Raw genomic sequence first — 20,647 nt, forward strand, 5'->3', positions numbered from 1 at the left:
GCGTACGGAACAGAGAGAGAGAGAGAGAGGGCCCTCCCCGCCGGCCCTCCTCGCCGGCCCTCCCCGCCGGCCCTCCTCGCCGGCCCTCCCCGCCGGCCCTCCCCGCCGGCCCTCCCCGCTGGCCCTCCTCGCCGGCCCTCCTCGCCGGCCCTCCCCGCCGGCCATCCTCGCCGGCCCTCCCCGCCGGCCCTCCCCGCCGGCCCTCCCCGCCGGCCCTCCCCGCCGGCCCTCCTCGCCGGCCCTCCCCGCCGGCCCTCCTCTCTCTATGAATCATCTCCCGTCTCTCTGTGCCGCCCAGCCAAGACTCTCTGACTCTGCCCATCTCTCACTGGCATCTCTTGCTGACATAGCTTCTCCCCCCTGATACCGCATGTCTCTCTCTCTGTGCCACTCTACTGCTGGCTAACTTGATTTAACTCTCCCACTCTCTCCCTTCTACATCTCTCTCGCTGTCATCTCTATTGATGTGTTTTTCTCCCGCTACGCTCTCCTTGATCCCCTCCCCTTCTCTCTACTCTCCGTTAAATAACGAACCCCATCGAGCGTAAACTACATATAGACCCAGAGCTCCATCTCTCATCTTCTCTGTACCATTTCTCTCTCTCCATCTCTACCTCTATCTCCCCTACATATCCATATCTTTCCACATCGCAATCCCACTATCTCTCTCTTCCACATCCCAATCCCACTATCTCTCTCTCTCTTCCACATCCCAATCCCACTATCTCTCTCTCTTCCACATCCCAATCCCATTCTCTCTCTCTTCCACATCCCAATCCCACTATCTCTCTCTCTTCCACATCCCAATCCCACTATCTCTCTCTCTTCCACATCCCAATCCCACTATCTATCTCTTCCACATCCCAATCCCATTATCTCTCTCTTCCACATCCCAATCCCACTATCTCTCTCTACCACATCCCAATCCCACTATCTCTCTCTCTACCACATCCCAATCCCACTATCTCTCTTCCACATCCCAATCCCAGTATCTCTCTCTCTCTCTCTACCACATCCCAATCCCATTATCTCTCTCTCTTCCACATCCCAATCCCACTATCTCTCTCTTCCACATCCCAATCCCACTATCTCTCTCTACCACATCCCAATCCCACTATCTCTCTCTCTCTCTTCCACATCCCAATCCCACTATCTCTCTCTCTTCCACATCCCAATCCCATTCTCTCTCTCTTCCACATCCCAATCCCACTATCTCTCTCTTCCACATCCCAATCCCATTATCTCTCTCTTCCACATCCCAATCCCACGATCTCTCTCTTCCACATCCCAATCCCACTATCTCTGTCTCTTCCACATCCCAATTCCCCAGTATCTCTCTCTTCCACATCCCACTATCTCTCTCTCTTCCACATCCCAATCCCACTATCTCTCTCTCTTCCACATCCCAATCCCAGTATCTCTCTCTCGGCTCCTTCTCCCTCCGCTTGGTTTTTCCCCTCCATCGATTTGGCGACGATCAGCTGCTGCACGACCTCCTCATCCCACCCCTACACCCCGATCGTGGAGGGAGTTGTTTCGTTCATACTTCCCCACTCTGGTCACTCTCTCGAACAACGCTATATTTCACCAGGACATACTGATATAACTCTCCATCACTACATATAAACGGTGTCTCATCTGCAGACATCAACGACCATCATCATCCTCACGAATAATCCCTCTCATCAGACCCATATTTCGCCCCAACGCAACAGCCATCTGCGATCAATCTCACGTCTCTCTGCGTTAAACAATCCCCCCCCCTTCTCTCTCTCTCTAAGCTCTCCTTGCCCTCTCCCCCCACCCCTTCTCTCTCTCTACGCCCTCCTTGTGCTCTCCCCATCGTCACCTTTCTCTCTCTCTCTCTCGCTCCATAAATCTCTCCCCTTACCCCCCCCCACCTCTCCTCCTGCAGTGGTCCCATGCCCACGTGAAGTACCCGGGCCACTCTGTCGAGAGGGCGCGCGCGGAGTCCGAGGTGAGTGCCCGGGGTACCTCTCCTGACGAGCACTGTTTTGTCGAACTTCTTCCGCACCGTACGTACCGAGCCAACCGCGCTAACCGGAGGTACGCAGTGAGGGTGGTAAGGACAGCCACCCCAGACACGACAGCCAGACACGACACAGCCACCCCAGACACGACAGCCAGACACGACACAGCCACCACAGACACGACAGCCAGACACGACACAGCCACCACAGACACGACACAGCCACCCCAGACACGACAGCCAACACAGACACGACAGCCACCCCAGACACGACAGCCACCACAGACACGACAGCCACCACAGACACGACAGCCAGCACAGACACGACAGCCACCCCAGACACGACAGCCACCCCAGACACGACAGCCACCCCAGACACGACAGCCACCACAGACACGACACAGCCACCCCAGACACGACAGCCACCCCAGACACGACAGCCAGACACGACACAGCCACCACAGACACGACAGCCAACACAGACACGACAGCCAACACAGACACGACAGCCAGACACGACACAGCCACCACAGACACGACAGCCAACACAGACACGACAGCCAGACACGACACAGCCACCACAGACACGACAGCCACCACAGACACGACAGCCAACACAGACACGACAGCCAGACACGACACAGCCACCACAGACACGACAGCCACCACAGACACGACAGCCACCCCAGACACGACAGCCACCCCAGACACGACACAGCCACCACAGACACGACACAGCCACCCCAGACACGACACAGCCACCCCAGACACGACAGCCACCCCAGACACGACACAGCCACCCCAGACACGACAGCCACCGCAGACACGACACAGCCACCCCAGACACGACAGCCACCCCAGACACGACACAGCCAGCACAGACACGACACAGCCAGCACAGACACGACAGCCACCCCACACACGACAGCCACCCCAGACACGACAGCCACCCCACACACGACAGCCACCCCAGACACGACAGCCAACTAAACCCAACAGGCAACGGCAGCTGTGACGAAGCGAGGTTTTGGTCAACGAAGACGACGAAGTGGAAGTTCACCGCGGCTCCCTGAGCAGCTTCTCCCCCCCCCCCCAGCGAGAGGCGTTCCAGACGGCCCCAGGGGGCTGCCGCTGCGTCAACCATCCCACTAGGTCGGATAAACTCGGCAACAAGAAGTTGGGTCGTGGTGTGCCCCGTGCGTCCACGATTGGGGGCATGGCGGGGGGGGCATGGCGGGGGGGGGCATGGCGGGTGGGGGGGCATGGCGGGGGGGGGGCATGGCGGGGGGGGGGCGGTCTGGGCGCGCTGCGCTACGGAACGCGGAGCGACACCCCGGGTCGCATCCCGGTGGAGGGCGACATCACCACTTGTGTATATATATACTATAGTATACATACTATAGTATATATTATATATACTATAGATATACTATAGATATATACTATAGATATATACTATAGACTGTGTGTGTACTATAGACTGTGTATTATAGACTGTGTACTATAGACTGTGTGTGTGTGCTATAGACTGTGTGTGTACTATAGACGGTGTACTATAGACTGTGTGTGTACTATAGACTGTGTGTGTGTACTATAGACTGTGTACTATAGACTGTGTGTGTGTACTATAGACTGTGTACGATAGACTGTGTGTACTATAGACTGTGTACTATAGACTGTGTGTACTATAGACTGTGTACTATAGACTGTGTACTATAGACTGTGTGTGTACTATAGACTTTGCGTGTACTATAGACTCTGTGTACTATAGACTGTGTGTACTATAGACTGTGTGTACTATAGACTGTGTACTATAGACTGTGTGTGTACTATAGACTGTGTACTATAGACTGTGTACTATAGACTGTGTGTGTACTATAGACTGTGTGTGTACTATAGACTGTGTACTATAGACTGTGTACTATAGACTGTGTGTACTATAGACTGTGTGTACTATCGACTGTGTGTACTATAGACTGTGTGTACTATAGACTGTGTACTATAGACTGTGTGTACTATAGACTGTGTGTGTACTATAGACTGTGTGTGTACTATAGAGTGTGTGTACTATAGACTGTGTACTATAGACTGTGTGTGTACTATAGACTGTGTGTACTATAGACTGTGTACTATAGACTGTGTGTGTACTATAGACTGTGTACGATAGACTGTGTGTAGTATAGACTGTGTGTGTGTACTATAGACTGTGTGTACTATAGACTGTGTGTACTATAGACTGTGTGTACTATAGACTGTGTGTACTATAGACTGTGTGTACTATAGACTGTGTACTATAGTCTGTGCGTGTACTATAGACTGTGTACTATAGACTGTGTACTATAGACTGTGTTTGTACTCTAGACTGTGTGTGTACTATAGACTGTGTACTATAGACCGTGTGTGTACTATAGACTTGTACTATAGACTGTATGTGTACTATAGACTGTGTACTATAGACTGTGTACTATAGACTGTGTACTATAGACTCTGTGTGTACTATAGACTGTGTGTGTACTATAGACTGTGTGTACTATAGACTGTGTGTGTACTATACACTGTGTACTATAGACTGTGTACTATAGACTGTGTACTATAGACTCTATGTGTACTATAGACTCTATGTGTACTATAGACTGTATGTGTACTATAGACTGTGTGTACTATAGACTGTGTGTACTATAGACTGTGTACTATAGACTGTGTGTGTACTATAGACTGTTTACTATAGACTGTGTGTGTACTATAGACTGTGTGTGTACTATAGACTGTGTGTACTATAGACGGTGTGTACTATAGACTGTGTGTGTACTATAGACTGTGTACTATAGACTGTGTACTATAGACTGGGTGTGTACTATAGACTGTGTACTATAGACTGTGTGTGTACTGTATACTGTGTACTATAGACTGTGTGTACTATAGACTGTGTACTATAGACTGTGTACTATAGACTGTGTACTATAGATTGTGTGTGTACTATAGACTGTGTGTGTATTATAGACTGTGTACTATAGACTGTGTGTGTACTATAGACTTTGCGTGTACTATAGACTCTGTGTACTATAGACTGTGCGTTTACTATAGACTTTGCGTGTACTATAGACTGTGTGTGTACTATAGACTGTGCGTGTGTACTATAGACTGTGTGTACTATAGACTGTGTGTACTATAGACCGTGTACTAGAGACTGTGTGTGTGTACTATAGACTGAATGAGATGGTCACGGAAACAGCCTCTGACGGTGGTGGTATTGGTGGTGGTGGAAGTGGTAGTTGTGGGGTTGGTGGTAGTGGTGGTGGTAGTCGTTTTGGTGGTAGTGGGGTTGGTGGTAGTGGTGGTGGTAGTGGTTTTGGTAGTAGTGGGGTTGGTGGTAGTGGTGGTTGTAGTGGTTTTGGTGGTAGTGGTGGTGGTAGTGGGGTTGGTGGTAGTTGTGGTGGTAGTGGTTTTGGTGGTAGTGAGGTTGGTGGTAGTGGGGTTGGTGGTAGTGGTGGTGGTAGTGGTTTTGGTGGTAGTGGGGTTGGTGGTAGTTGTGGTGGTAGTGGTTTTGGTGGTAGTGGTTTTGGTGCTGTTTGTGGTTGCAGCGTTTCTAGCATTCGTTGTAGTGATTGTGGTTGTAGTGATTGTGGTTGTAGTGGTGGTGATGGTTGTAGTGGTGGTGGTTGTAGTGGTGGTAGTTTTGGTGGTGGTTGTAGTGGTGGTGATAGTTGTAGTGGTGGTGGTTGTCACGTTGGTTGTAGTGTTGGTGACGGTTGTGGTGGTTGTGGTGATGGTTACAGTGGTGGTGGTTGTAGTGGTGGTGGTTGTAATGGTGGTTGTAGTGGTGGTGGTTGTAGTGGTGGTGGTTACAGTGGTGATGGTTACAGTGGTGGTGGTTGTAGTGGTGGTGGTTTTGGTGGTGGTTGTAGTGGTGGTGGTTGTAGTGGTGGTGATGGTGGTGGTGGTTGTAGTGATTGTGGTTGTAGTGGTGGTTGTGGTTGTAGTGGTGGTGGTGGTGGTTGTAGTGGTGGTGGTTGTAGTGGTTGTAGTGGTGGTGGTGGTTGTAGTGGTGGTTGTAGTGGTGGTGGTTGTAGTGGTGGTGGTTGTAGTGGTGGTGGTTGTAGTGATTGTGGTTGTACTGATTGTGGTTGTAGTGGTGGTGGTGGTGATCGCTGCGGTCTCTGAATGATCAGGGGGACATCCAACAGGCGCGCGTCTCCGTGTGCCATGTAAACATTGCCAACAACAACAATAACAACAATAACAACAACAACAAACAACAACGCGCGTGGCCTTCAAATGAACCAAACGTGCATTCGGCGACGTTTCGGGCGACGGACCTTCTCCGAAGCGACGTAGCCCTTCTGTGCTCAGGACAACGTTTTGGAGGCGCGTGTCAAGTTGAGTGGTGGTTGTTGTTGTTGTTTACTCGCTGCTCTGTGTGTACCTGGGAGCGGCAGACGCTGGCGTGAGACGTGCGGATTGGCTCCCAGGACGTGGCTACGGCGTTGACTGCTCGCGAGCAGCACTTGCCCCAACACTCTATCAAGGCTATTAAGGAGGGGGGGGGGGGTCTTTGTCTTTGGTGTGTAAACGTCGCCACTGGGGAGACAAAGGCGGCCGGGCGTGGTGCTGGCTACCCACCCACCCCCTCGTGTGCCAAGTGCCGGTAGCCTTCATTAGGCGCTACTACAACTCGCGAAACAGCACTTGCCCCAACACTCTATTAAGGCTATACGGGAGAGTTGGGGGTTCTTTGTCTTTGGTGTGTAAACGTCGCCACTGGGGAGACAAAGGCGGCCGGGCGTGGTGCTGTCCACCCACCCTCTCGTCGGTGAGCTCGTGCCGAACTTCATGGGCGCTGCTTCTCACTCGTCGACAGCACTTGCCCCAACACTCTATTAAGGCTATACGGGGGGATCTTTGTCTTTGTATTGTAATATCTGGCTAGGAGTCCAGCCTGTGTACACACACACACAGAAGGTAAATCTACATGTAAATGTGTGTGTGATGTATATAACGGATTATGAGTAACTTTTTAATGTTGCTGAAACACGCTCAGAGCGCCGTCACCCAACCACGTGAACAATGATAATGCGACCATTGTAAACAATTTGACAAATATATAATTTACATATATACATTCTATAATTGATTTGAAGCTTTCGTGACTGCAGGAATCCATACTCTTTGGTTCTTTCGGTTAAAGGCGCGTACAAAAATAAGAATTGATAACGACGTTGCAATAGATCACATCGTGATCTATTGCTAGATCGCTTGATCACGATCACATTGTGATCTATTATTATTTTTCTACATTACTTTACCGAAAGAACCAAAGAGTATGTATATACATACATACTATTGTGTTTAACCAGCCCCCAGGATATATAGATAGAGCCTTATATATTCAAACTGAACTATGTTGTTAATGATAATTGTTTTTTTACCCTTTTATCCGGCAACAAAACTGACGCCTTTTTTTACAAGGAGTCATGTTTACATTGACCACAATACCTGCGGTCGGAACGCAAACAAAATACAACAACTCTGATAATGTATGCACTTTGCAATGTTGTGTAAATGCTTAACCCCGAGCTCTCATACTCTGATGGTGCATTGCCTTTGAGTTGTGCGCCTTTTGGCGTCATCTGGTCCAACACCAACGTGAGACGAGGCTCTAAAGAAAGCTGTCTCGGGTGTGGACCAATCAATTTCAAGGACAGTGCCACATACATTATCAGAGTTGTTGTTTTTTAGTTTGCGTTCCGACCGCAGGTATTGTGGTCAATGTAAACACGACTCCTTGTAAAAAAAAGGTGTCAGTTTTGTTGCCAGATAAAAGGGTAAACAACCAATTATCATATTTTGTTACTGGCAAAATGAGGTTTCCCATGTTGTTAATTCCACCAGCTTATGATGCCCACCGAGATGCTCTTCGTCTACGAGAAGCTACCGGGCGGGCCAACTCGATGCGGCTCTCGCTAGCGGCCACGGCAGACGAAACACAACTTTAGTTTTACAGGAACTGAACCTCGTCGCGCTGCGAGAAATCGATCGACAAATTGTCATCAGCGGCCCTTCAAGCAGGGGGTGCGACCAGGCCACACTCGCCCTGGGGGCTGCGAGACGACACGCACAGAATTGTTTATTTTTAGAAGGTAAATCAACAAGTTTAGCACAGGGCACGTCAGTTACAACTCTCTTTGTTTCATAAACACCTCTGTGTTTATGAACATTCTTGCTGGGGTTTTTTTTTTACGATTGACAACCAAAGCGGTGCATGGTTGCAGTGAAGGTTAAGCACCACCGATATAGTCCGAACCATAAAACTAAATCATTGTTAAATACACCCAGGGACGTCCAATGGGGAGGGGTGGGAGATTGGGGGGGGGGGACTGCGCCCCAGCCCCCCAAAGCGCAGGGCCCGGGGCGGTCGCCCCGATTGGCCGTTACTCCACGGGACGCCTCTGAATGTTGTACAGCAACAACAAGAGCAACAAGAACAATAACAACATTGTCACCACACCGGAGGCGTCACTCGGTCGCTGTCGACCGGTGTGGGTTGACACTGCTAGTAGCACACTTGCCATCACGACACAAATACGTGAAACGTTAAACACACACACACACCATACACACACACACACACCATACACACACACACACACCATACACACACACACACCATACACACACCATACACACACCATACACACACACACCATACACACACACCATACACACACACACCATACACACACACACCATACCCACGTAACAGTGGGTGACGTTAATCTGCGTATTGCTGCATATGATGGTACTGCAGCGGATACAGTAATACCTGCGACGAGCACGCTGGGGCTACGTACTGTGTGAAAGAAGTTCAACATGCAAATATAAATAGCGGTCGGTGTATGCTGTGTATATGTGTGTATGCTGTGTATATGTGTGTATGCTGTGTATATGTGTGTATGCTGTGTTATGCCTCAAGGTGCACATGGCTTGGCACAAGCGTCGTGGTGACGTCACCACCATTTAGTGGCGAATGGCGTTTGTTGTGTGTATGCTGTGTGTATGCTGTGTGTGTGTATGCTGTGTGTGTATGCTGTGTGTATGCTGTGTTTATGCTGTGTGTGTATGCTGTGTGTATGCTGTGTGTGTGTTATGCTGTGTGTGTATGCTGTGTTATGCTGTCTGTGATATGCTGTGTGTGTTATGCTGTGTGTATGTATGCTGTGTGTGTATGCTGTGTGTGTGTATGCTGTGTGTGTGTATGCTGTGTGTGTATGCTGTGTGTGTTTATGCTGTGTGTGTATGCTGTGTGTGTATGCTGTGTGTGTATGCTGTGTGTGTATATGCTGTGTATGCTGTGTGTGTATGCTGTGTGTGTATGCTGTATGTTTGTGTTTATGCTGACATGGCTTACGGGCTTGGTCTGTGCCACGACTGTAACGGGAGGATATCGTCAAGACATCGCGTCCCGCTGCCATGATGGTGATGACGGTGGTGGTGATGGTGATGATGGTGGTGGTTATGGTGATGATGGTGGTGGTGATGGTGGTGATGGTGATGATGGTGGTGGTGATGGTGATGATGGTGGTGGTTATGGTGATCGTGGTGGTGGTGATGGTGGTGATGGTGATGATGGTGGTGGTGATGATGGTGGTGATGATGGTGGTGGTTATGGTGATCGTGGTGGTGATGATGGTGGCAGTGGTGGGGTGTTGTCGTGGTGGTAGTGATGTTCGTTTTGCCTCCTTACAGCGTGGCGCTCAGTCCATACCCCCCCGTGTGTGTGTGTTTGTGTGTGCCTGTGCGTGTGTGTGCGTGTTTGTGTGCGTGTGTGTGTGTTTGTGCGTGCGTGTGCGTGTGTGTGCGTGCATATGTGCGTGCGTGTGTGTGTGTGCGTGTTTGTGTGTGCGTGTTTGTGCGTGCGTGTTTGTGTGTGCGTGCGTCTTTGTTGTGGCTGTGTTTGTGCGCATATTTTATTGTGTATTTGTATTTTTTGTACACGTGTGTGTGTATATATGTGTCTTCGTGGGGAGCGGTAGTGTCATCATCGTCATAGGCTCGTGTAGCAGTCCTGGGCCTCCCCTAGGTCGACTCAGCCGTAAATGAGTACCTGGTGCGGTGTGAAAACATCACCACTGTGGTTGTGTGTGTGTAGTTGTGTGTGTAGTTGTGTGTGTGCTTGTGTGTGTAGTTGTGTGTTGTTATATGTGGGTTTGTGTGTGTGTGGTTGTGTGTGTGTAGATGTGTGTGTGGTTGTGTGTGTGGTTGTGTGTGTAGTTGTGTGTGTGCTTGTGTGTGTAGTTATGTGTGTGGTTGTGTGTGTGGTTGTGTGTGTGTAGATGTGTGTGGTCGTGTGTGTGGTTATGTGTGGGGTTGTGTGTGTAGATGTGTGTGTGTGTGGTTGTGTGTGTGGTTGTGTGTGTAGTTGTGTGTGTGCTTGTGTGTGTAGTTGTGTGTGTAGTTGTGTGTGTGGTTGTGTGTGTAGATGTGTGTGTAGTTGTGTGTGTGTGGTTGTGTGTGTGTGTAGATGTGTGTGGTTGTGTGTGTAGATGTGTGTGGTTGTGTGTCTGGTTATGTGTGGGGTTGTGTGTGTAGATGTGTGTGTAGTTGTGTACACCCAGGACCCCATTCTGACCTAAAGTGGCCTGGTCTCAGTTATCTGATGAAAGTTGCAAGCGAGAATTTCATCATCGCTTGCGGCTGGGATTGGCATCGTCCCCGACTCCTCCTGATGTCGAGGGTAAATGGGCGAGGTTTAGGACTGTGACTCATGCAGCTGCAATGGCTGCTTTGGGTACGCGGTCCAGACCTCCCCAGAGACCCTGGCTGACAGAGGAGGTGTTCAGGATGGTTGAGAAAAAGCAACAGGTCCACTGTCATCGGCTACAGAATCCCACGTCAGAGAATGAGGAGGCTTACCGCAGCCTTCGCTCGAAGGTTCGGAGAGCCGTGAGGCGCTGCAAGGATGGGTGGTGGTCGCGGGTTGCTGAGGAGATGGAGTCTGCCTCAGTGGCCCGTGATCACAAATCTCTATTTAACTCCATCAAAAAAGTAACCTGCAGCGCCACACCTATTACCATCATTAGGGGAAAAAACGGTGATCCAATCTCCGACCCCCAGGAACAGGTTTGCAGATTTGCTGAGCATTTCTGTGAGGTCCTGGGGGAGGGAAAATCCCTCAGCCAGGAAAACATCGTGGCACAAAGTGAGGATGACCCTGCTGAGGCTGCGGTGCCTCAAATATTGGAATAAGTCACCCCTTGTGAGTGGCTGGCTGAGGTGCCATCTGTTGAGGAAGTACTGAAGGCGATCCGGAGTCTGAGACCAGGAAAGGCAGCGGGCAGAGATGATCTCCCAAGCGAAATGCTGAGGGAGGGTGGCGTTTGTGCACAGACTGCCCTATATGACATCATAACAACGGTCTGGACTACTGGACGGGTTCCACAGGATTGGAAGGATGCCCTGGTGGTCCCCCTCTTTAAGAAGGTGGACCGCACAGACTGTAACAACTACAGGGGTATCTCACTCCTCAGTGTGCCGGGAAAGGTCCTGGCAAGGATTATTCAGCATCGCCTTGCCAGGCACGCTGAGGAGAGGCTCGCGGAGCCCCAATGCGGTTTCAGGAAAGGGCGGTCCTGCACAGATGCCATATTTTCTGTCCGTCTGCTACAGCAGAGGTGTAGGGAATTCCAACAAGACCTACATCTCTGCTTTATTGTCCTGGTCAAGGCCTATGATACCATCAGTAGGCCTGGGCTCTGGGTCGTTCTTCGTGCTTTTGGAGTACCTGACCCTCTGCTCACGATCATTAAGGACCTTCATGATGGTGAGCGGGCCCGGGTAAAACTACGTGGCCGGGAGTCAGAGCCATTCCCTGTACACCTTGGGGTGCGACAGGGATATCCTCTGGCTCCCACATTATTTAACATCTATTTTGACCACGTAGTTCGTGAAGCCTTCAATAGCTGTACCGGGGGAATCTCCATATGGTACAGATATAATGGGAGGCTGATCGATGCCCGGGTGCGGTTAAGGGATGGCTCCCTATTGCTCAACCACGTTATGTATGCTGATGATTTGGTAATAGCTGCTCAGTCAGAGGAGGAGTTGGAGACGGTGCTGCTGAGACTGGAGCGTGCCACTAAGAGGTGGGGCCTTACCATCAGCCCCACCAAAACTAAGCACCTGCCTGGGTATTTTGTACCATCGGACACTCCACCCCCACAACTCCCAATCGGTGATGGGGCAGTTGTGGAGAGAGTGGAGAGTTTCCCATACCTGGGCAGTGTGCTTATGACCGGCTCCAGTTTAACAGCAGAGGTCTCACTCCGAATCAGTCGAGTGGCAATATCTTTTCATCGGTTGCGTAATGCTGTGTGGAAGCTACCTGGTCTGTCGCTCCGCACTAAGCTTCAGGTCTTCTCGGCCACGGTCATTCCCTCCCTTCTCTACGCTTGCGAAACATGGACCCCCCTAATGGAACATCTTCGCCGGTTAGAAACATTTAGGCTGGCCTGCCTACGATCCATCCTGGGTTTAACCAGACTGTATTGTGTGAGGAGCTCACAAATCCTTGAAAGATCTGGGCAAGGTCCCATCGGTGAGCTCCGGCGGGCAAGGCTGCGATGGCTGGGTCATGTAGCCCGCATGCCCAGCCAACGCATGCCGAAACAGCTTTTGTTCGGCCGGATTGAGGGGGCTAAGCGGGCGCGGCACAGGCTAGAGAAGAGATGGAGTGATGTGGTACAGGAGGACGTGGAGCTGAGTGGACTTGCCGATGACTGGTACCAGCGGTGTCAAGATCGGCCTCTGTGGAGGAGGCTCGTGAAGGATGCTACTGGGCAGTTGGAGGTAGTCGCCCTCCAACAACAACGGAGGGTGGAGGAGCGACGCTCACAACAACGAGCGGAGCGCCGGGTGGCTAAAGCACAGCCGGTTGGCACAGTAGGGGGCACAGGTAGTGCATCAGCCAGTCATCTCAGTCAGTCGACCCGTGGCACCTGGGTCTGCCCCGTGACCTCTTGCCAGCGGGCGTTCGACACTTCACGTGGCCTCAGGGTGCACATAGCCTGGCACAAGCGTCGTGGTGACGTCACCGCCACTTAGTGGCGAATGGCGATTGTTGTTGTTGTAGTTGTGTGTGTGTGTGGTTGTGTGTGTGGTTGTGTGTGTAGTTGTGTGTGTGCTTGTGTGTGTAGTTGTGTGTGTAGTTGTGTGTGTGGTTGTGTGTGTAGATGTGTGTGGTTGTGTGTGTGGTTATGTGTGGGGTTGTGTGTGTAGATGTGTGTGGTTGTGTGTGTGCTTGTGTGTGTAGTTGTGTGTAGTTATGTGTGGGGTTGTGTGTGTGTAGCTGTGTGTGGTTGTGATTGTGGTTATGTGTGGGGTTGTGTGTGTGTATAGTTGTGTGCGTGTGTAGCTGTGTGCATGTGTAGCTGTGTGTGTGTGATAAACATTCCGGCTGTCCCTCCCTCGGATCCATCCGTGGCTTTAACCAGACCGCCTGATAGCCCCAGGAGCTCACGGACGCCTTTAAAGCAAAATCTGGACACGGTCCCCCATCATCAGCGAGCCGAGCTGTGCTGGCTGGGGTCACGAAGCCCGCGCATGGCCCCCTAGCCCCCCCCCCTAGCCACCGCATGGCCCCCTAGCCACCGCATGGCCCCCTAGCCCTCCCCCTAGCCACCGCATGGCCCCCTAGCCCCCCCCAGCCACCGCATGGCCCCCTAGCCCCCCCCCCCAGCCACCGCATGGCCCCCTAGCCCCCCCCAGCCACCGCATGGCCCCCTAGCCCCCCCCCCAACCACCACATGCCCCCCCCTAGCCACCGCATGCCCCCTAGCCCCCCCCAGCTACCGCATGCCCCCCCCAAGCGGCTTCTCTTTGTCCGAACAGACATAGGGGGGGGGTGCTGAGGGAGTCGAGGGATGGAGCTGAGTGAGTGATGGAGCTGAGTGAGTGATGGAGCTGAGTGAGTGATGGAGCTGAGTGAGTGATGGAGCTGAGTGATGGAGCTGAGTGAGTGATGGAGCTGAGTGAGTGATGGAGCTGAGTGAGTGATGGAGCTGAGTGAGTGATGGAGCTGAGTGAGTAATGGAGCTGAGTTAGTGATGGAGCTGAGTGAGTGATGGAGCTGAGTGAGTGATGGAGCTGAGTGAATAATGGAGCTGAGTGAGTAATGGAGCTGAGTGAGTGATGGAGCTGAGTGATGCGCTGTAGCTGAGTGATGGAGCTGAGTGAGTGATGGAGCTGAGTGAGTGATGGAGCTGAGTGAATAATGGAGCTGAGTGAGTAATGGAGCTGAGCGAGTAATGGAGCTGAGTGATGCGCTGGAGCTGCTGATGCGATGGAGCTGAGTGAGTGATGGAGCTGAGTGAGTGATGGAGCTGAGTGAGTGATGGAGCTGAGTGAGTGATGGAGCTGAGTAAGTGATGCGATGGAGCTGAGTGAGTGATGCGCTGGAGCTGAGTGATGCGCTGGAGCTGAGTGAGTGATGGAGCTGAGTGAGTGATGGAGCTGCTGATACGCTGGAGCTGAGTGATGCGCTGGAGCTGAGTGAGTGATGGAGCCGAGTGAGTGATGCGATGGAGCTGAGTGAGTGATGGAGCTGAGTGATGGAGCTGAGTGAGTGATGGAGCCGAGTGAGTGATGCGATGGAGCTGAGTGAGTGATGGAGCTGAGTGAGTGATGGAGCTGCTGATACGCTGGAGCTGAGTGATGGAGCTGAGTGAGTGATGGAGCTGAGTGCCACTCGCCAATGAGCGGCACCAGCAGTGTCAAGGTCGCCCTCCCTCATGGAGGAGGAGGAGGCTCGTGAAGGACGCTGCTGCTGCTGCTGCTACTGGGCAGATCGTGGGAGTTGTTGTTGATGATGTTGTTGTCCATACTTCGCCACGTCGGTAAGTGCGAGTTGCTGAATGACTGCGTAAATAAGTCGTCGCGGTCCCGTACCGCACTAGCAAGCGATAGGCCTTAGCGCCACCAGTATTAGTGCACTTTAAATATGCGGTGTTGTACGATGGATACTTGAAGACATTTTAAATTACTTAAACAACATCAATTTGTTTTGTGCACATACTGTACTGTTACATATCGATAAATTGCGATAATTCGTGGAAACAGAGATCCATTTATAGATACCCTCGGCTTAACGCTAGGCAATCTTACACGGGCGACTTTGGATGCAAGTTCCATCGGCAACAGCAACAACAGAGTTTTAGAAAAGACGTCACGACATTCGCGTCGAGATCGGCGGGAGACGCGTAGAGCCTGCGCATCCATAGACACGTGCGTTCAATCTTAATATTAGCTGAACGCTTGTTAGTCTAGTGGGGTATCTTTAAATGGATCGCGCTGGCATTTAACGTTCCAGCTTCGTCGAGACGCGCGTGGGGGGTCGTGGGGGGTAGTGGAGCGGGTTACTAACGCAGCCACTGCGCCAACCTGCTGCGCTTTAGCCACCCAGCGCTCCGCTCGTTGTTGTGAGCGTCGCTCCTCCGCCCTCCGTTGTTGTTGGAGGGCGACTGCCTCCAACTGCCCAGTAGCCTCAAGGTGCACCTAGCCTGGCACTAGCCCGGTAGCGTCCTTCACGAACCTTACTCCACGGAGGCCGATCTTGACACCGCTGGTACCGGTCTTCAGGCGGTAGTGAAGCGGTCTCCCGTAGGTAGACTCGGCCTCAAATGAGTACCTGGTGCGGTGTGTAGTAAACATCGCCACTAGGGAGACAAAGGCGGCCGGGCGTGGTGTTGGCCACCCATCCTCTCGCGTGCCGTGCCGGCCTTCATAGGTGCTGCTCGCTAATAGCACTTGCCCCAAAACGTCTGTTAAGGCTATACGGGGGATCTTTGTCTTGTGTATGCGTGGACCGAACATATACATAGGGTGGCCCAAAAGTCATGACGCAGAGCGTTATTATATTTTCGTTAACAAATCACACATAGGACAATTACATTTGTTTGAACAAATATAATGCACGATGCATGAAATCGAGACGTTAACCACCTCGCCTGGTGTACAGGAGGAGGTCGTGGGTTCGATCCCGACCCTGACGCCTGCTGCTGCTGCTGTATATTTGGAGTCTGCGTCTCTCTCTCTCATCATCATCATCACGGTGGCTAGGAGATGTTGACTACCTGGCCTGGTGTGCAGGAGATCGTGGGTTCGATCCCGACCCTGGCGCCTGCTGCTGTATATTTGGAGTTTGCGTGTCTCTCTCTCATCATCATCACGGTGGCTAGGAGATGTTGATTACCTCGCCTGGTATGCAGGAGTTCGTGGGTTCGATCCCGACCCTGACACCTGCTGCTACTGCTGTATATTTGGAGTCTGCGTATCTCTCTCTCTCTCTCTCCCCGTGGTCGCGTGGATTTTTCTCCGGGTCCTCCGGTTTTTCCGCTCCACATTTCGAATCAACATCACCACCACGCGTTTCGAGCGTTTGTCTGCTGCTATAAACTTCCACGCGATGACGAGCCGCTTCGCTGAGTGGGTCTTATCGGTATTATATCGGTCCACTGCATAGACAAAATTCACTCACATATAGCCTGAACAGATTATTAGGGCAAGTGCTGTCAGCGAGCAGTACCTATGAAGGCCGGCACGGAACACGGAGTGGGGGGGGGGGGGGGTCAGCACCACGCCCGGCCGCCTTTGTCTCCCTCGTGAAGATGTTGACACACCTCACCAGGTACTAATTTGAGGCCGAGTCGACCTAGGGTAGGCCCAGGACCGGCTCAGATATTCGTCACCGGTGTTGCTGGCCGTGAGCGGGAATCGAACTCGGGTCGCCGGGTTCGTAGCGTAGTGTAGCGCTAACCGCCACACTACCGCAACTCCACAATATAAATGCGTGTACACTAGACACTGCATCACGTTATGTACACGTACTATGTGTGAAATATACCTGCAATATACCTGCCAAGCGTGTACACACATATGCATAGGGCCTATGCAACCGTGTGTTAATAATAGTTCATGAGTAATATAAATGCAAACTGACGAAGGTGATATTCATGCATTTGCCCGTCAAAGTCTGCTGAAGGCCATACGTGTGGGGTTGGGGAAGATTTTGTGTTCATTTTAAAATATTCATCGAACATTAAACAAATGCGACGCCTAATCCACGAATACTTAACGCTCGGTCGACACTTGTATGTGTATGTAAATACCGCGTGGATGTACTGGGGCCCGTCGCGTTAATGTGGAATTTCCATGGTCGTCCATTTAAGCAGGGGTGTGAGGAGCGGTGGCGCAGCGGTTATGGCGCTGCGCTACGAGCCCGATCCACCCGAGTTCGATTCCCGCTCACGGCCACCAGCACCGGTGACGATTATATGAACCGGTCCTGGGCCTCCCCTAGGTCGACTCAGCCTGCAGTGAGTACCTGGCGCGGTGTGTAAAACATCCACACTGGGGATGGTGCTGGCCACCCACCCCCTCGTGTGCCGTGCCGGCCTTTATAGGCGCTACTCGCTAACAGCACTTGCCCCAACAGTCTGTTAGAGGCTACACGGGGGATCTTTGTCTTGTCTCGTGGTGAGCGGTGGCGCGGTGCTTAGCGCACTGCCCTAAAAGCAGTTGCACGGCCCCCGGTTTTGGAGGAACACGAATTTTGAACTAATTTCGAAGTTTTAAGCAACACTTTATACACGTGTTATATTTGTGTATATACATGTGTGTGTGTGGATCTTAATTTTAGGACAGATTTGTGAAATAATTCAATTAAAATAGCAGAATGTTGGTTCTTTAAATATTGGGGAGATCAAATATGAACATACGGACACGTTCCGAATCAGTCTTGATTTAGACTGCAGGAATCCGATGAGCTATGAAGCTCTTTTCACAGATATCCATTCATACAAATATCCCAGGTGTATATTTTACCGGTGTATATTTTACCGGTGTATATTTTACCGGTGTATATTTTACCTGTGTATATTTTACCGGTGTATATTTTATCTGTGTACATTTTACCGGTGTATATTTTACCGGTGTATATTTTATCGGTGTATGTTTTATCGGTGTATATTTTATCGGTGTATATTTTACCGGTGTATATTTTACCGGCATATATTTTACCGGTGTATATTTTACCGGCATATATTTTATCGGTGTATATTTTACCGGTGTATGTTTTATCGGTGTATATTTTATCGGTGTATATTTTACCGGTGTATATTTTACCGGTGTATATTTTATCGGTGTATATTTTATCGGTGTATATTTTATCGGTGTATATTTTACCGGTGTATATTTTACCGGTGTATATTTTATCGGTGTATATTTTACCGGTGTATATTTTATCTGTGTATATTTTACCGGCATATATTTTACCGGTGTACATTTTACCGGTGTATATTTTATCGGTGTATATTTTACCGGCATATATTTTATCGGTGTATATTTTACCGGTGTATATTTTACCGGTGTACATTTTATCTGTGCATATTTTATCGGTGTATATTTTATCAGTGTATATTTTATCGGTGTATATTTTACCGGTGTATATTTTATCGGTGTATATTTTATCGGTGTATATTTTATCGGTGTATATTTTACCGGTGTATATTTTACCGGTGTATATTTTACCAGTGTATATTTTACCGGTGTATATTTTATCGGTGTATATTTTATCGGTGTATATTTTATCGGTGTATATTTTATCGGTGTATATTTTATCGGTGTATATTTTATCGGTGTATATTTTATCGGTGTATATTTTACCGGTGTATATTTTATCGGTGTATATTTTACCGGTGTATATTTTATCGGTGTATATTTTATCGGTGTATATTTTATCGGTGTATATTTTATCGGTGTATATTTTACCGGTGTATATTTTACCGGTGTATATTTTATCGGTGTATATTTTATCGGTGTATATTTTATCGGTGTACATTTTACCGGTGTATATTTTATCGGTGTATATTTTACCGGTGTATATTTTATCGGTGTATATTTTATCGGTGTACATTTTATCGGTGTATATTTTACCGGTGTATATTTTATCGGTGTATATTTTATCGGTGTACATTTTACCGGTGTATATTTTACCGGTGTATATTTTATCGGTGTATATTTTACCGGTGTATATTTTATCGGTGTACATTTTATCGGTGTATATTTTACCGGTGTATATTTTATCGGTGTATATTTTACCGGTGTATATTTTACCGGTGTATATTTTACCGGTGTATATTTTATCGGTGTATATTTTACCGGTGTATGTTTTATCGGTGTATATTTTACCGGCATATATTTTACCGGTGTATATTTTACCGGTGTATATTTTATCTGTGTACATTTTACCGGTGTACATTTTACCGGTGTATATTTTATCGGTGTATATTTTATCGGCATATATTTTACCAGTGTATATTTTACCGGTTTATATTTTATCCGTGTATATTTTACTGGTGTACATTTTACCGGTGTATATTTTACCGGTGTATATTTTACCGGTGTATATTTTACTGGTGTATATTTTATTGGTGTATATTTTACCGGTGTACATTTTACCGGTGTACATTTTACCGGTGTATATTTTACCGGTGTATATTTTACCGGTGTATATTTTACCGGTGTATATTTTATCGGTGTATATTTTATCTGTGTATATTTTATCGGTGTACATTTTATCGGCGTATATTTTACCGGTGTATAGTTATCCTGCAGTCTCTTTGAGTTCTCAGTCGGAGGTTACACACAAAATCATCTTTTTGGGGGTTATGCCGCGTAAATATATAAATGTGTCGTTAAACCCGCCACCACCCGACACAGCCAATCGGTAAAGTTTGTCACAACACGAGCACGCACGTATATGTGCGTACTCGTGTGTGCGTGCATGTGTGACCGTGTCTTTGTGCGGGCGTGGTGCCGACCACCCACCCCCTCGTGTGGCACCGTGCCGACCTTCACCGGTGCTGCTATACTCGCGAACAGCACTTGCCCCGGCAGTCGTTAAAGGGATCTACTGAGGATCTTTGTATGTGGGGAGTGGTGGCGCAGCGGTTAGCGCGCTGCGAACCCGGCCACACGAGTTCGGTTCCCGCTCGCGGCCAACATCAGCGGCGGATGTCTTAACCGATGCCGGGCCTCACCTAGGTTGACTCAGCCTTTAAAATGATGAGTACCTGGTTACGGTGTGGAAACATCAGCAATGGGGACACAAAGGCGGCCGGGAGTGGTGCTCGCCACACCCCTCCCTCGTGCGCCGTGCCGGCCTTCATAGGTGCTCGCGCACAGCACTTGACCCAACAACCTGTGTAGGCTATACATGGGGAAACTTTATATTTTTATATACCATTAAACAAGTGCTCGGGTGAGTACACGTGTGTCGTACGTGTGTGTGTGTGGGTACGCATGTACGTGCACGTGAGTACTTCTATGCGTGTATTGTAGGGGTAGTCGTAGTGCAGCGGTTAGCGTGACCCGAGTTCGATTCTCGTTCAAGTTGACGAATACCTACAACGGGCTTGGGCCTCCACTATAGGTTCTTAGATTTTTTTGTAAATTTCTACTAATTATGTTAATAATAATAGATGAAATCTATAATTTTAAAGGATGCATAATGTACAATGCGATGGCAAAATAAGAATAGGTCCATAATAGATGTTTTTTTGTGTTAAATCACGTAAATATATAAATGTGTCGTTAAACCCGCCACCA

General features: G+C 49.6%; 1 protein-coding gene across 1 annotated transcript in view; it reads left to right on the forward strand.

Moving 5' to 3' along the window:
* The first annotated feature begins 1,874 nt into the window (after positions 1-1,874).
* Positions 1,875-20,647, forward strand: part of LOC116950306 (uncharacterized) — a 61,757-nt gene continuing 42,984 nt past the window's right edge. Inside the window, exon 1 of the mRNA XM_076072679.1 lies at positions 1,875-1,978. The gene's annotated coding sequence lies outside the window, so the exon portion shown is untranslated. The remainder of the gene's footprint in view (positions 1,979-20,647) is intronic.

Source organism: Petromyzon marinus, chromosome 38, assembly GCF_048934315.1.
Source record: "Petromyzon marinus isolate PM22_M1 ecotype Great Lakes invasive population chromosome 38, UKy_Petmar_22M1.pri1.0, whole genome shotgun sequence".
NCBI classification, from domain to species: Eukaryota; Metazoa; Chordata; class Hyperoartia; order Petromyzontiformes; family Petromyzontidae; genus Petromyzon; species Petromyzon marinus.